Source organism: Prionailurus viverrinus, chromosome E2 (assembly GCF_022837055.1).
Source record: "Prionailurus viverrinus isolate Anna chromosome E2, UM_Priviv_1.0, whole genome shotgun sequence".
Classification (NCBI taxonomy): domain Eukaryota; kingdom Metazoa; phylum Chordata; class Mammalia; order Carnivora; family Felidae; genus Prionailurus; species Prionailurus viverrinus.
In genome coordinates this window covers 39,787,061-39,803,993 of record NC_062575.1, presented here as the reverse complement: position 1 = coordinate 39,803,993, position 16,933 = coordinate 39,787,061, and positions in this window count along the sequence as shown.

Here is a 16,933-nt window from a genome sequence, read left to right as displayed (position 1 = left end):
CAGGTCGAGGCCGGACTCTGAGTCATTGTCCATCTTCCCGGAAGCCAAAGTCAGACCTCAGTAATGAGGCTCCATTACTGCTTGTCAGTGAAGAAACAGGGAGAACGGGCTCCATCTGATCCCCAGCGCTGGCCTGGGTGGGGACAGTAGCCTTCTTTGTGAGCTTGGAGGGGCCCCTATGTGTCACGGATCTCTGGAAACGACGGGGACACCCGGGAGCTATGAGGGTATCAATGGCAGATCCATCTCTAACACAGTCCTGGAGGCCTATCTGTCTTTGCTTTTGGAGCACTGATGGCTGTGAGGGAAGCCCCCACATCTGGCTCAGAGGCCAAGAGGAGGGAGGAGCCCATCTGCCACAGAGTTGGGCGGTGGGAGACAGGAGGCGGAGGTGGTCTGACGGGCCAATGACAGGGCATACTTCAGATTTTTGACAAAGGTTGAGTCAGCTGTGAAATCTGTTTTCCTATATAATGAGGTTCCTTGATGCCTGAAGATGAACTGGCTTTAATATTAATTCAGCCATTTGGGCTATGTCAGGTTATATTGACATTTATTATTTATTGGTTTACATTGGAGGTGTGTGGGGGGGAAGGTTTTAGGATGTTAGACATAAAAGCTGTCTTCGGCCCTCAGCTGGATATCCCAGGGTGTCACAAGATGGCAGCCTAACACAAGGATTGAATCCATGGCTGGCAGCCTCCTCCCCCGTCTTGGAGTTATTTTTCCTCACAGCCTGTCAAAAACCTGGTTTACCATCTACTTCAAAGAATTGCAGCCCTGGGTACTAAAAACCATGACCATCCAGGAGATGGGGTTATTTCTCTCTAAACAATGTAACTTGATCAACGCTTTCCCTGCCAGAACGGATGGTTACTGAGTTAAGTGGTTTCAACAAGATAGAGGTTAAAAGGAGAGAGAAATGATGCGACCCTGGGGAAGGAGGCGTGATCGTGGCTGACATTCAGAAATTGATGGCGCATCAATGAGGTGGAGGGAGAGGAGGCGAGGAGCAGAGCTGCCGGCTGGATCGTGGCTAGATTGCAGCCGGTTCCGGATGGGGCTGCTTGGAGGAAGGTGAGGGAATTTCCACTGCGGTGGGGTTTGTTTTTGGAGGTGCCCTTTTTCCCTTTTGCTATGAAATGATTTTCTGTCCAGTGACTTTGTTATTACCAGGGAGAGAGACACTCATAGCCACAGAGTAAATAATACAACATTGGGCAGTGATGGATAGACATGAGCTCATGAATTTCATGTAACAAGTGTCCTTTTCTGTGTTTATGGAGGTAGAAATCAAGACAAAGGGAGCTGAGGCTACTTAGCAAAATTGCTACCAATTAAGCTTTATTTATTTTTTGACATTGGACTCTCTCTGGTGACATTTATTTGTGACATCTGGGTGAGGAAGCTCTTGATGGTAGTTTTCCCTCCTCCTTATCAAGGGACAGCAAGTGCTTGTGGAGAGAGGAGGGAGGCGGAGAGGGCAGTGGAACCAGGCACTACTCCTTATTACAGGCTGCATGTGGGAATCGCTCGCACCCACTGCGCGTGGGGGGGGGGGGCACTTGTGTAGAGAGCATCTGTGAAGGGACGCCCGAGTGACTGAGTGTCTGCAATTGACTGAAAAGCACAGAGAGGGGCTGCCTCAGCAGCAGAAGAGGTGGCTTCCTGAACAGTGCGAGTCCAGGGGCACCATAAAATAACCCTGTCCTCCACCCCCAAAGGTATAGTAACAGGCATGCATCCTGCTCAGGGAACCACGGTGCTTGCAATTCCAATGGAGAATCATTCTTTCATGGGGAGTGTTGCTGTCTCCGGAGTTTTATTTTGAAATACAAATACAAATTGAGGGTGATAAATAAGCTCTGCCATGTGAAAAGTGAGCCCCTCACCTGGCCCACTGAGCCACAACTGAGTCAAGACAGGGGTGGGGGGATGGGGACAAGGGGAGGAGATAAAAAGCAACTTGGCTCATTTAACCCTTTTGCCTCCGCAATGAAAACCAGGACGTAGAATTTCATTTGACAGGGACAGAGTCCTGAGAGCTTGACTTATCTTGGTTGGGTGTAACTGGGGAGAAGTGAAATGTTTTCCTTCTTTATTATTTTCTAGCCTTCCTTCCACTGAGGATGTTGATAAAACTGTATGCAAAGACCACTAGAGGGGCAGGTGTGGGGAGCACTCCTGTGTCTGCCTCTTGTGTAAAGTGGTCCACTTTGCTTCACCCAGCTATGGCAGGCAGTAAATTCTGCTTGCCCCGAGGCTGATTGCTTTACCAGGCAATTGCCCCTCCCTCCTGGAGCTACATACACATGCTTTCCTTGAAAGCACAGAGCACAAATTTCTCATTGTGCTTGAAAGGTTATCTGTTATTAATGCAGAATCCCAAACAGAGAACCAGTCCTGAGGTATATGCGTGCTGCATTGGAGGCATATAAATTCATTCGGATGCCAAGGTGGACCTTCCTTTATTTTTCTTTCATTAGGTAATTGATCACTAGCATTGATCAGAAAAAAATTATGCCTTGTTGACCATATTCTCGGATAAAGATCAATGAAGTTAATTTTCAGTACATCAATTTCCACACCAGGCACTAATTGGAAGGGATAAAGCTGTGTGACGTGTCACTGGGTGTGACCCAGGACAGCCACACCCTCAAAGGGGGTCCAGGAAATTTGATTTTAACAACCTATAATAAAATGGGGAAATTGCACCTGGCAGATGGAGGTTTCAAGCTGTCCCAATCTTATAACATGAATACTATTTGATGCTCCCTGGGCATCCTTTCTGAGAAGGAAAAATGACAGAGCTGGTAGCAGCCCCTGTTCCTTGTACTGCAGATCTGAGCCTCTTCCTCCTTCCCCTCCAGCATACATCCCCCACCACCCCCAAGCCCATATCTTGCCACCCTTGTGGGAAAACTTTCTTTTGAGAGATGACAATTAACAATTGTGTCAAATGTATAGAAAGCCAGAAATCATCTACCAGCAAAGGCTTCTAGGGTCAGAGTATAACATATTGCCTTTTTGTAAATTGCCTTTTTAAAATGACGTGTTTTTTTGTGTGTGTTTTGGTCTTCTGAAGGTGGGCCTGATTAATTGTCACCTTCATGGGAAATGTGGATGGTGTGAGAGAAGGTGCAGAGGCTTTGGACAGCTGGTCAGGAAGTGGATCAGAGAAGCATTGGCTCCAGGGTTCTGGGAATCTGGAGTGTCAGAGCCCCTGCTGCAGATGCCTGCATTGGCCTGTGATGGAGGAGGCAATGAAGAGGAGGAGCTGCCACAGAGGAAGGCCCAGTTGAGTCACAGACTCTAGTCTAGTCTGGATTCTTATGCACTAAGCAGGAGAGGTTCCTTACCTACAACATCTCCTTACCTGTGGCTTCTTTACAGCACTTGCCTGATGTTGAATTGTAATGGCAGAGTGTCTTATGACTCCTGGGCATGGGGCAGCTGAACGTTTCCTTTTTCCAACTGCCCATTTGACTTTAAAACAATTCAGGTGGTTTTCAGCACAAATTATTGTTAAAATAACCAAGTGCCATTTTTAGTGGGACCAAAAGGTCAAGAAATTAGGTTTAAATGAAATACAAGGAGAGGTGCCTGGGTGGCTCAGTGAGTTAAGCATCCAAGTTCGGCTCAGGTCATGATCTCACGGTTCGTGAGTTCAAGCCCTGCATTGGGCTCTGTGCTCACAGCTCAGAGCCTGGAGCCTGCTTTGGAATCTGTCTTCCAAATCTCTCTCTGCCCCTCTCCCCTTCTCTCTCTCTCAAAAATAAATAAATATTTTTAAAAATATTTAATGAAATACAAAGAGAATATAGTCAGATGATTTGACTGATTTGACCATCAGAGTACATTGGGTTGTTGAGAGGAGTAAGGAGGGTATCTGCTTCCTTAAGATTTTAAAAATGGAATAACCAGCCACCTACTCTAGATAATGTTGCTATTCCTCACCCAGTGTCAAGAGGATGAACAAGTTGGTGTTCAAGGTTCTCTTGGCTTGAGGACTTGAGGAGTCCATGAGTGTTGTATGATAAATTAGTAGGTGCATGTATGTCTTGGGAGCTTTGGGGGGGCAGGGCCCCAGAGATCCTGCTATGGGCTAAATTATGTGCCCTCCCCCTGCCCCGATTCATATGTTGAAGCTATAATCCTCAATGTAATCATATATAGAAATGGCACTATAGTCATCAGGTTTGGGTGAGATCATAAGTGTGAGGCTCTCATGATGGGATTAGCACCTTGTAAGAAGAGACACAAGAGAGCTTGCTCCCTTTCTTTTCACCACGTGATGACACAGTGAAAAGGCAGACATGGTCAAGTCAGGAAGAAGGTCCTCAACAGAACCCACAATTCTGGCCCCCTGATCTTGGACTTCCAGCCTCCAGACTGTGAGAAGATGAATTTTGTTTGTATAAGCTGCCAAGTCTGTGGTAATTTATTATGGCAGCTAGAGCAGACTAAAACACTGCCCAAGGAGGTTCAGACTGCTGTGTCTGCAGAGGGGCCTGATGATATGCATTAATAGGCTCTTTGTTACAGGTGGTGGGAAGTTTGTCTGCCCCCTCTGGGCAGTGGTCCTGAAGACTTCAGTGGATTGGCAGTCATAGGCTCTTCTCTAATTTTGGTGGGATGCTCCCAGTTTCTTCCCTTTTCTACTCTGTAGACTCTTACTTAACTCCTGCTAAGAAAAAAAAAAAAAGATCAGAGGAGTTTAACTTTTTCCTTAAGAGATTTCTGTGTAACTTGAAAAAAAAACCCCACAAAACAACCCAATAAATGACCCTTTATTAAAACACCCTCCTATGCTCCCAGGAACATTCTTCTATGTCTAAAGACATACCTAATTTTACTGTGCAAAAACAAGCAGGACAAAACCTGGAATTCAAGGGCCTCCTGTCAGGAGCTGTACCCCATTTGTCAGTTCACAAATTGGCCTGCCAGTGTCATAGATGCTGGGTCAGATGCCAAGGGCTCCATTCTCACAAGCAGTCATGGTAGCCCATAATCAGCATTTTCCTGTGCTGGTTCAACTCAGTGGGTTGTGTTACAGGAGGGGAATCTTTAGGGTCTCTGATTTTTGTATTGGGAAGTCAGCATTCCTGCCCTTCACTACAGAGGGAGAGCAAATCTATCTCTGTCTTTCAAGGCTATTCACTATATAAACATCCTTGAAAAGTAGTTCAGAACAAAGGCCACTGGTGCTTCTCTTCACAAGGTATGAAGAAATGTGAGACATCCATGAGGAACTGTCCCCCAACATCTCCATGACCCATGTCTGTCCTCACCCCTGCCTCACACTGCATGTCCAGTCATGACAAACCGCTTATCTCCTTGCCTCATGCGATGCTTGTTTGCAATGCTTTCTTCCTCCCCAGATGCTTCTTGCTCGTCCTTTAAGGAATGAATGCACTGTCCCTAGGCTCAGTTAGAAGGCCCACCCTGGCAAGCTTTGCATGCCAGACCATTAATTCCTTGACAAAGAGTATAGGGTGTGGCATGCTCTTCCAGAGTGAAGAGCCCTTCCTTGGTTTCCTAAGACCATCTACAGTCATTGCCACTCTAATGGATCCTGGGAAAATTCAGATGTGAGTGTGGCTCATCTTTGCATGTGAATCTTTCCTACCCTAGTTATCTGCAAGTGCCCCGAAGACAGAGCTCTTTGTTGGACACCTTGGCAGAGTAGCAGGCAGGTTTTTGGTACATGTTAAGTCCTCACTGATAAGTGGGCTCAGCAGGTGCAGTACTGGCCAAACACATGTGCTGCTGATCTGTGCTGCAGTGAGGTCCTTTTTGGGATACGGAGGTTGCCTGCTGGACACAATTCTCTGAAATTGTATTGACCTGCACACACTTTTGCAAGTAGCTATAGTCTTTGCAAGAAGCAGCCCTAAATCATACCAGATTTGTTGAGATCTGGGTTCAGATGTTTTCTGTTAATTAAAAGCTGCACTTTCTCATTTTGAACTATGGCAGAGAATTTCTTGGGGAAGGAAACATCTCTGTGTTCATGAGATTTCTCCCCTACAGAAGATAGAATCAAGTTAATCTTGATTTGCAAGTTAATGCAAATATTTATTGAGCATTTACAGTTTGTGGGGAAATTAGGAACATGGGAAGAGGGTGTTCATGACAATCTGGTCCATACTCTCTGGAAGTTTCTATCCAGCAGGATGAGATCATGGCATTGAATGAGAGCAAGTCTTGCAAATTTTAGACAAATAACCAGGAGACAAGGCTTATTTGCCTACATCTAGAAGTAGATCAATATTATTTATTTTATTGTATAACACATGATCCCAAAACTGATTGTCTTAAAAGAATATTTATTACTTCAGTGTCTGTGGGTCAGGAATTTGGGAGTGGGTTCACTGAGTTATGTCTTGGGGTTCCTCATCTTGCAGCCCAGATACCAGCCACAGATTCAGTCATCTGAAGGCCTGACTTGGGCTGGAGGGTCTGCTCCCAAGAATGGCTCATCCACATGGATGTGGGCAGGGGACCTTGGGTGTCTTTCCATTGGGCTGTTTGACTATCTTCACAAAATGGCAGCTGGCTTCCCCAGAGTCAATGACAAAGCAAGTGAGAAGCTGCAGTATCTTTTTTTTTTTTTTAATTTTTTTTTCAACGTTTATTTATTTTGGGGACAGAGAGAGACAGAGCATGAACGGGCGAGGGGCAGAGAGAGAGGGAGACACAGAATTGGAAACAGGCTCCAGGCTCTGAGCCATCAGCCCAGAGCCCGACGCGGGGCTCGAACTCACGGACCGCGAGATCGTGACCTGGCTGAAGTCGGACGCTTAACCGACTGCGCCACCCAGGCGCCCCTGCAGTATCTTTTTTGATCTACCCTCCAAAGACATCACCATGTCTGCAATATGCAATTAGTTGCACAGGACAGTCCTCCTCAATGTGGGAGAGACAATACCAGGAGACAGGGGACCGTTTTGGAGTCTGGCTACCAGGGTTGTCTCCTGCTAGCAAAGGGACCCAAGCGTAGAGAGCAAAGTGACCAAATGTCTCTGTGTCTGTTCTTACTCCTGAACAAACTGATAGCCTCTGTGGGGACTACTTTTGGAACCTCTGCCTCAGGCCCCAGGCAGCAGTGGTAGCTCTGAGTCTGCCCTGGGGATGTTGCTAGTGACTGCTTGTGATCACAGATGCCTTTGTTTCAGAGAATTTTCCTTGCAGGGCAGTGGGGAAGGAGCAGGTGGCTGTGCACTGTCTCTGCCCTCTGAACTGGCCCCCATGAGATTGCTCTTTTTTCTCCACTTTGCACCTTCAGTACAGAAGCTTTCTCAGTCCTTCATCCAAGGGATGGTGGTTTACCTATCTCAAAAAGAAGCTTTTGCACTGCTGACCTAGATTGGTCTCAGCAAGAGTAAGATACATTTTCTCCCAGGACCCAGGCAGTCAGCCCCCAAATGAAGTTTATTTAATAAAGGAATTAGTTCCAGTTGAGTTCTTGAGATGAAATTATGGGTTCATTTGAAGCAAAATTGAAGGGGCAGCAAACTCAAAGGTCAAGAAGAAGCTAATGAACACTGTTTTCTAAGCATATTGTGACGCACCATCTGAGAGATGCAGTTTCCAGAATGACATTTTCATTTTCCAGGCTTGTGGCTTACTGTCTTTCTCCTTCTCATACATACCTTATGTAGGACTAAATTCTATCACAAATACACACATAGGCCATGGCTCTTTGTGTCCTGTTTCCATTCCTGGAGCAGGGCCCCCAGAGCTGATGTCTTGGAATGAGCCCCTTCAGATTTCCTGTAGGGAACACTAGCTGTTTGTGTCTACTGGCACGAGTCCCACCCCCCGCCCTCCCATTCCTGAATAATTTGACTTCTTCTTCATTTTTAGCCCATGTGCATTCAGTGAAGGTGAGGCCATCCTGGGCTCAAACAGTCAGCACATTGAGTTCCCTTGGCCCTGGAGATTGGTTCCAAATGAGCATATGATCCAGGCCAGGTGGGTCAGAACCAGTACTCAACTCTGGAACTTTTGTAGAGCTGGTGACAAAATGGTGCTGCTATTAGCTAACAACCATATGTAGCTACCCATATGTCAGGAAACCTGGGATGTTCTGGAATGAGCTGCATCCAAATCCAGCTCCATAAATTCTGTTTTGGCTTCAACCAGTTTGGATTACCATGTTCTGTCAATATGATATACTTCTGCTTTGTGGAAATCAGGTAGTTGTACCTCTCCTATGTGGAATTTAATACTTCAGTACAGATACTATGGAGAGTGGATTTCCTTAGTGTCTTGTATATGTCACACAATTTGGGTGACCCGAAAGAGTCCTAAACTGTGCTGTGAGCACTATGTACAGATGCCCACTACCTCATTGCATTTATGAGACTTTCTGCCATCACTCTGGGAGATAAGTCTCAGAGTTGCAGGCTTGGGCTGGTAGAAACAAATCTGAGGCTTGCTTTCCAGCTGTCATAGGTTGGCATGTGACCTGCCCATGTGTTGTCAATCTCTGGAGAGCAGTACATGGATTGCAGACTTTCTTTCTAATCTGCAGTCTTCATGCTTTGGCACCCATTCTTCCCTCCTTGTGGGGCTAAACTCTTCCCACTCCTTTTTAAAATTTTTTTTTAATTTTTACTTATTTTTGAGAGAGAGACAGAGACAGAGAGTGAGCAAAGGAGGGGCAGAGAGAGAGAGAGAGAGTGAGCCACAGAATCTGAAGCAGGCTCCAGGCTCTGAGCTGTCAGCACAGAGCCTGATGTGGGGCTTGAACTTATGAACCATGAAATCATGACCTGAGCTGAAGTTGGATGCTTAACTGACTGGGCCACCCAGGCGCCCCTACATCCTTCTCTTTGCTCATCTCCTAGGATCTTGCTCCATCAATTATTCTCCTTCCACATCTCAGCCTTTACCCGTCAACTGCCTTTTCTTCCTTAGACTATGTGTAGATTGAAGACTTGGACACTGAGCAGAAAGTGTCCCCTCCACCCTCAACACCTTGGTCTTGCCTTTCCTAGCTACTAATCTCCTTCCCTTCTCAGCCAAGCTTCTTGAAAGTATAGCCTGTACCACTTCCGCCCATCTCATTCACTTACTCCCAATTCAATTTTCTCTGGTAAAGGGGACAAGTTTTCCATATTGGCAAAACCAGTGAAACAAGCACATGCAAAGCCACTGCACAGGATGTACTCATAGCAGGGGTGGCATTGTGCCTGCATATGCCCTTCTGACATTGATGCCCAGGGCCTCTGGGACAAGGACACTTAGAGTCCTGCAGTTTCTCGAAACTCTACAAGCCCTGGGTTTTACAACTTAATTCTCTGATGAGCTTTCTTCCATTTATGTCTTTCTTATACTCCTCTATCATGGTCTCTTTTGTACGTACCCCACCCCGTGGGTTTTATATTTAGGATACTGTCCTTACTCCATTACAAGTTTCCTCCAGTTGCACTTATGGTTTTAGTTACTAGCTCTATGTACTGTGCCTAAATATTTACCTCTGGTCCTAACCTCTCCCATGAGTTGAGTGAGTTTCCAGGGAGAGGGAAGTCCATACAGAGCCCAGTGGTTTCCTTAAGATAAGGACTCTGCGTGGAGGATCCAGGGAGGCCAAAGTAGCTAAAATTTGCAGGCAGATACCAAGGCATGGGGTGAAGAGAAAAGGATAGGAAGGGAGGGAGGGAGGGAGAGGGAAATGGAGAGGAGAGGAGAAGAGAGGAGAAGAGAGGAGAGGAGAAGAGAGGAGAAGAGAGGAGAGGAGAAGAGAGGAGAGGAGAGGAGAGGAGAGGAGAGGAGAGGAGAGAGGAGGAGAGAGAGGAGAGGAGAGGAGAGGAGAGGAGAGGAGAGGGGAGGAGAGGAGAGAGGACTTTGGAGTTCTTCAGGTTCCACTCAAGTCTTCAGCTGAGTACCAATCAGTGCATGCCTGTAAGGAAACCACTTGGGGCAATTGAAAGGGACCACGGGAAAGACGTAGGTAGAACAATCCCTGGAACTCACACACGGCTGGGATAAATCTTGTTCTCAATAGCAAAAGTGGAAAAATTTTGTAATACCCAGGGCCCCAGGAAATATACTCTGTACTCCACAATTTACATGAAATGAACAAATTTCTTGAAAGACACAAATTACTAAAGCTTACTCAAGAAAAAAGTAGATAATCCAAATAGCCCAATATCTATTAAAGAAATTAATACCTTCCTGGGGCACCTGGGTGGCTCAGTCTGTTAAGTGTCTGACTTCAGCTCAAATCTTGATCTCCCAGTTCATGGGTTCAAGGCCCGTGTTGGGCTCTGTGCTGACAGCTCTGAACCTGGAGCCTGCTTTGGATTCTGTGTCTCTTTCTCTCATTGCCTCTCCCCTGCTCGTGTTCTGTCTCTCTTTCTCTTTCTCAAAAATAAAAATAAATAAAAATAAATACCTTCACAAAGGGGCACCAGGTTGGTTCATCAATAGAGCATGTGACTCTGATCTTGGGGTCATGAGTTCAAGCCCCACATTGGGTGGGGAGCGTACTAAAACAAAAACAACAACAAAAAACAAACCAGCAAAAAACTTTCCTTAAAGTAAACTCCCCTGGTGGCTTTAGTGTAGAATTTCACGACTCATTTAGAGAAGAAATAATACCAATTCAATCCAAACCCTTCTAGAAAATTGAAGATGAGGGAACACTTCCTAATTCATTCTATGAGGCCAGCATTATCTTCAATTTCAAAACCAGAAAAAGACATTACAAGAAAAGAGGACTGAAAATTAAGATTTCTCATGAACATAGATGTGAATATTCTTAACAAAATTTTAGCAGATTAGTTTCAACCAAACATAAAGAATAAATCACAACCAAGTAGAGTTTATCCTAGGAATGCAAGAGTAGTTTAACATTTGAAAATAAATCAGTGTAGTTCATTTTTAACAGACTAAAATGTAATATCATATGATAATCTCAATGGACATAGAAAATGATTTGACAAAATCCAACATTTAAGCATGGTAAAAATTGTTAAAAAATCATAAACTTGGGAAAAATACATGGTGAACAGGAATAGAACACAGTTTTGTCAACCTGATAAAGGGTTTCTGTGGAAAATCTGCTAATGGTGCAAGACAAAGTAATTTTCCATAAGATCAATAGCAAGACAGGTATGTCCATTCTTAGCTCTTCCATTCACTTGTATGCTGGAGATGGTAGTTAGTGCAATAAGGCATGAAAAGAAAAAGCAAAACAGCATACAATTAGTAAAGGAAGAAGCTAAACCATGTTGTTTTAAAGTGGTTTTTTTTTTGATGTTTATTTATTTTTGAAGGAGAGAGAGGCAGAGCATGAGTGGGGGAAGTGCAGAGAAAGAGGGAGACACAGAATCCGAAGCAGGCTCCAGGCTCTGAGCTGTCAGCACAGAGCCCAATGCGGGGCTCTAACCCACGGACTGTGAGATCATGACCCAAGCTGAAGTCAGATGCCCAACCTACTGAGCCACCCAGGCGCCCCAGAAGCTAAACCATATTAACTTGCTGATAGCATCTACCTATGTAGAAAATGATAAGGAATTTACAAAAAACAGCTACAGAAATTATAAGTGAGTTTAGTAAGGTTGCAATAAAAAGATCAATATGAATAAGTACATTGCATTTCTTCATACTAGCAATAATGAGAAATTTAAATTTAAAATAATGCAATTTATGATAGCATTAAGAGTTTGAAATATATACAGATAAATTTGGCAAAATATGTGCAAGTCCTGTAGATTGGAATCGATAAGTCACTGCTGAGAGAAATTAGAGACTCACATAAATGAGGAGACATATACCATTTTCATGGATCACAAGACTCAGTATTGTTAAGATGTCAATTCTCTTCAACTTTATTTATAAATTTAACATAATCCCAGTCAAAATCCCAGAAGTTTTTTTGTAGAGACTGACATGCTAATTAAAAAATTTATATGTAGGGACACCTGGGTGGCTCAATTAGTTAAGAATCTGACTCTTGATTTCAGCTCAGGTCATGATCTCATGATTCATGGGATCAAGCTCCACATAAGACTCTGCAGTGATAGCACATTGGGAATCTCTCTCTCCTTCTCTCTCTACTCCTCCCCAACTCATGTGCATGCTCCCTCTTTCTCCGAAAATAAATAAACATTAAAAAATTTATATATAAGTGCAACGGTCCTAGGTTAGCTAAAATAATTTTGAAAAAAAAAAAGAACACAGTTGGAAGACTTGCATTAACTGGACAGGGAGCAGGTAAGTGGCCAATTGTACTTGGGGTTTTATGGCCAGGCCTGGTTTGGCAAATCTTACACTCACATCTCATTGCCAAGGTTGAGTCACTTTGTGTTACAGACTGGATGTTGGCCCACCCTGATCCTCTTGGGTCAGTTTCATTCATCACATGCACCTCTCCCCAAGCATCTGTGGGCTTTCGACTAATAGACCATACTTTCAGCCTTCTGTGGGATGTTCTTGAGCACCAGAGCCTCCTCTGAGCAGCCCATAAACATGACTGTCTGCTGTTAGGGAAGAAATGCCCAGAATCTTTGCTTTGAGGCAGGTCAGACTCTGAGGTGTATTTTATGTTTCAGAGCTTCCCAAGGGATCAGGTTGAATCTGGAACTTCACTGAGAATCACACTCCTGATTGCTTTTTCCCTTCTCTGTCCTGCTTCCCCCCTACTCCCTTACTAGCTTCTTCAGCAGCACTTTTTCAACAAATCAATAGCACCCAAGAGAAGCAAGTGCTGGTGAGCATCTAGCTAGTTTCACAGGTCCTTATTGGCCTAACTTTGTCTTTTAGACACTTGGGTCTAGGCTTTCTTCTATGAAGAAAACTCCCCCTTTTGTCTCCACCAATGAGTGGCTCTGTTGAAATGTCTGCTTCCCTTCACTAGACTGGCTCTCCTGTGGTCAGAAGCTAAGCCATGTTCATCTGTGCATCCCCGGTGCTCATGCAGCCTGATGGCAGGCATACAGCAACTGCTGGATGATGTACTCTTCCTGAACTTCATGCTTCATGAGCTTCAGCTGCAAGGGTAGCATGAGGTATCATCCAAGGGTCTTTTTTCTCTGCTGTCTCCCTGATGTGAAGAGTTGAGATATCCAAGAAGGTAGCTAGAGAGGGAAGTTGGACCCTGGCTGCTATTCTCAGTCCAGTTTTCTGAACTCCGGGCTTTGCACAAAAGTTTAAATCATCCCTGCCCCCCTACCCCCCCAGGCATTACAGCTCCCAAATTACACACTCTATTGCTCTGCAATTAAGCAATAATGCAATTAGAACTAATGCAGCAAAGATGATGATCTGTGGGGCTCGTTCATAAAAATGCTTCATTTAAATATTGAGCTTGTTGCAGAGAAAGAATAAACAGACATATTTCTTCTCTTCTTTTTCTTTTTTACATAAAAAGGAATTGGTCTCAAAACAGTTGTGGATTTTATGAATCATCATGTCTGTTCAGCCTGTAGCTTTCTGCCTTGAGATGCATCAGAGGAGTCTCTCCCTTGTGGTATCCACTTTGCTCACCTCTGCCATGCAGTGGGGGTGGCTCCGCAGGCAGATCATGTCCTTGCAAATTGTGCAGCCCCTCTGATGCTTTGCCATGTTGTTTCCTGGGGACCTGATGAGATGACAGTCACCTCTTACCTTCCACTCTTCTCTCTCCTGGGTCAGTGTGCAGTGTGGAGTGAAATGGAAGCAGGCCACCAAAGCAGAGCTCTATCCTTGGAGCACAGGATTTCCATGGCAGTGGTCCCAGGATGGGCTTCCCCGACATTTCTTTGCAATATGGGGACCGTCAGCCCTTGGAAACTCCAGAGTGACCTGGCGTCCTGGCTCCCAAAGCAGGTGCAGTGATCATAATACAGACAGCACAGTAAATGCTTCACAAAGCACGATGTCTCACATGGTGAGATGGTGACCTTCCCACCTTTTTGATTAAAAGAGTCTTTCCTATTTGAGATGGTAATAATAATGGTTTTCCTGATATTCTTGCTCACTAGAATTAGGTTCCCAAATTATTTGTATTAGGTTGAACCACATGAAATTGAGAATATTCAGTTTTGATCTCTTTGACCTATAAACATGGCACATTTTCTGTAATTTGATCATTTTAACCAATAAAAATGGCCATTTCAGATGGCTTAATCTAATAATTTTACTAATGCACAAGGAACCAACCATCTGGGACCCAGTGGTATGGTGGAAAGACCTTCATGCTAGAGTCTAGAGTTGAGGTTGGTTTCTACCTTTTCCAGCAACCTTGGTACTTGATCTCACCTAGATGAAGTTCAGCCCATCTGCAGAGTGGATCTTATAGTCAATGTCCTCCTGGTCTCCAGAGTCATGTGGAATTATGGGTATTAAATTCCCTCTTAAAGGGGTAAAGTGCCCTGCATGTGTCAGGTTAATGGCCTGCAGTTGGGATGATTCTTAAGTATAATGATCAAACCTTTGGCTTGGGCTTTCTGGGAACAAACTGTTCCTTCTAGGGACCAGCTCTGGAGACTGGAAAAGGTAATTTGTGAGTTACTAAATGCTGTATGTGCCATAGTGGCACCTCATCAACAGAACAATTGGGTTAAAAGTGCAAAAATCAGTCTGTCAGTTACTTTGTCTCCAGGAGGTTATGCAACCAGTTTGGATCTTTTAAAAAAAAGAAATTGACTTTAAGAAAAAAAACCTTGAAACTCAGTTTTCTTTTCTCAGGGTGGCTTAGAGACCATGTTATATTATAAAATGTTTTGAAATTCTGAGTAAGAATAATATCAAAAAGGAAAAAAAGTATCATTCTTCAAGAAGACATTTCTGACTTTTAAATCTCTTAAAGTGATTTTATTTAATATTCTACCTACAAAAATCTCTACTAACCATATTCTTGTAAAGGACTTGATACAGTAGTAAATGATATTCTTATTGTAGACCTAGAGGAATCACAAGATTCTCAAATGACCCTGGGACCTCCAAGACCATGTGGTTCAGTCCTAGTCAGTCTTTGAAAATGGGAATGTTGTTGGCTCTCTACCTATATCTGGTCACCCTTCTTACCTTAGTGTATGCCAGCTCCACTTCCAGCAGCCAGTACCTGCATCTCTCTGCCTCAGGGCTCCTTTGTCACTGGTTACAGCAAGCCAAAAGCTCCTGGGAACCATCAGGCAGAGTTGGTGTATAAATATCCCAGCTTCCTCACCCCTGGTTGGGATGGCTCAGGTGTGACTTGCCATCTCCCAGAGTTCCCTGATGGGATGGTTTTCAATTACCTATGGTGGGAATGAGCCTGATAACATACACTTTATGAGCTATCTCACTTTCCCCTTCCCCTATAGATATCTCATGACCTCCCAAACAAACTACTTTTGCTCCAATCTTCATCTCAGGATCTGCATCTGGGGAAATCCATGACATTCAGTGATCTGGGTATGATCTTTGAGTGATCTCATCATGTTAACCTGAAATATAGGCTTATCCAGAACATGCTATTCCTTGGGCATATTGAATAAGTGGTTGGTGTGATATTATATATAATAATTGAAATTATAAGACCTTACACATGGTCCCCAGAGATTTAGTTGTTTTAGACAAATTGAAATTTGCTTCTTCTCTTAGCAACCCTCAACTTCCCCTTGGAGAGCACAGTTGTTCCACCCTCAGTTTTTAGCTCTAGGGAGAGGTTATGACTCATACCCAGCCAATGAGAGTGCCACACCTGGCCACTGTGACTGGGTCTCAGGTTGGCACATAACCTAAGACAGACCACTGATAGGCAACCCCAGGAGCTTTATGGAGAGAGGTAGTCTCCTTCCACTGGTTGCTGAACTAGAGGATGTAAACCAAGAGCCATGGGAGTCACCACAGGGAGAGGGGCCTGTCCAGGACCCACATCAGCCAGAAGGAAAGCAGATTTGGGAGATGGAGGGAGTTGATACCTGGTAATGATGTTTGCACACTTGATCCAGCCATGCTTGCACTTTTCATCACATGAGCTATTTTTCCTATTACTTATTACAGTTGTGACCACACTGCTGAACTGGGGAAGAGGTTTCTTTGGAGGTGTACACAGTTTCCTTCCCAGAAATTGCTTTCCAAATGGGGACTGTGGGCTTTTCTCAAGTGTGGGAATTGACAAGAGAACTCCTGGTTCCAGGGTCAGGCACACGAGTAAGGGTAAACTCCATCAGGTCTGCAAGATCATTGTGGGTCCCAATTCTGGGTTTGGCTGTATTGGGAAACTTCCCTGAGTGGCCCTTTCCGGAAGAGAGGTGTGCAGGGTTTGGACAGAAAGGCAGGGGATCACGGTGATATGAGATACTGAGTAACAGGTGTTAAGGCTGTGCTGCCCCTGCGGTGCCATCCCTGAATCACAGTGCCACATGACTCTCCCTGGTCATTTTGGAGCCTCACAGCATCCAGTTGGTAGGGTCTCCAGTGAGGTTTAGTTGCTGCCCCAGGTGGACATGGCCCCACACCTCATGGGTGTTTCAGCCTGAGACCGTGGTGATCTCCTGACTGGCTGGTAAGAAGTTGGGGCTATGAAGGACAACATGGTCACAACCATGAAAAGCGGTTGAAATAGAAGTGTCTGCTACTGGTGGCTGCTAAGTCCATGGACACAGAAGGATAGAGCAGACACAGATGGAGACTAGAGGTTGGGAGTGGGAGCATAAGGCACAAGTGTGGTACTCTGTGGGCTGGGAGCCCTTCCAAGTGAGGGAAGAAGACACTGGAGCCGTAGGGAAATGAAATTTACAAGAGGAAGGGCACCCAGGAACACTCCAGGGCCTGAGTAAAGGGGGCAGAAGAAGCAGACCACTTTGACTTAGCCAGTTGATGCCTCTGTATCAAAATTGCTATGATGAAATGTACAATCACTGTTTTTAATTAATCAGTGATGTCCCCATCACAATCACTGACAGATGATGGGAGGGTGAGGCTCAGGGCTGGGGTCTGATTTGATCTGATT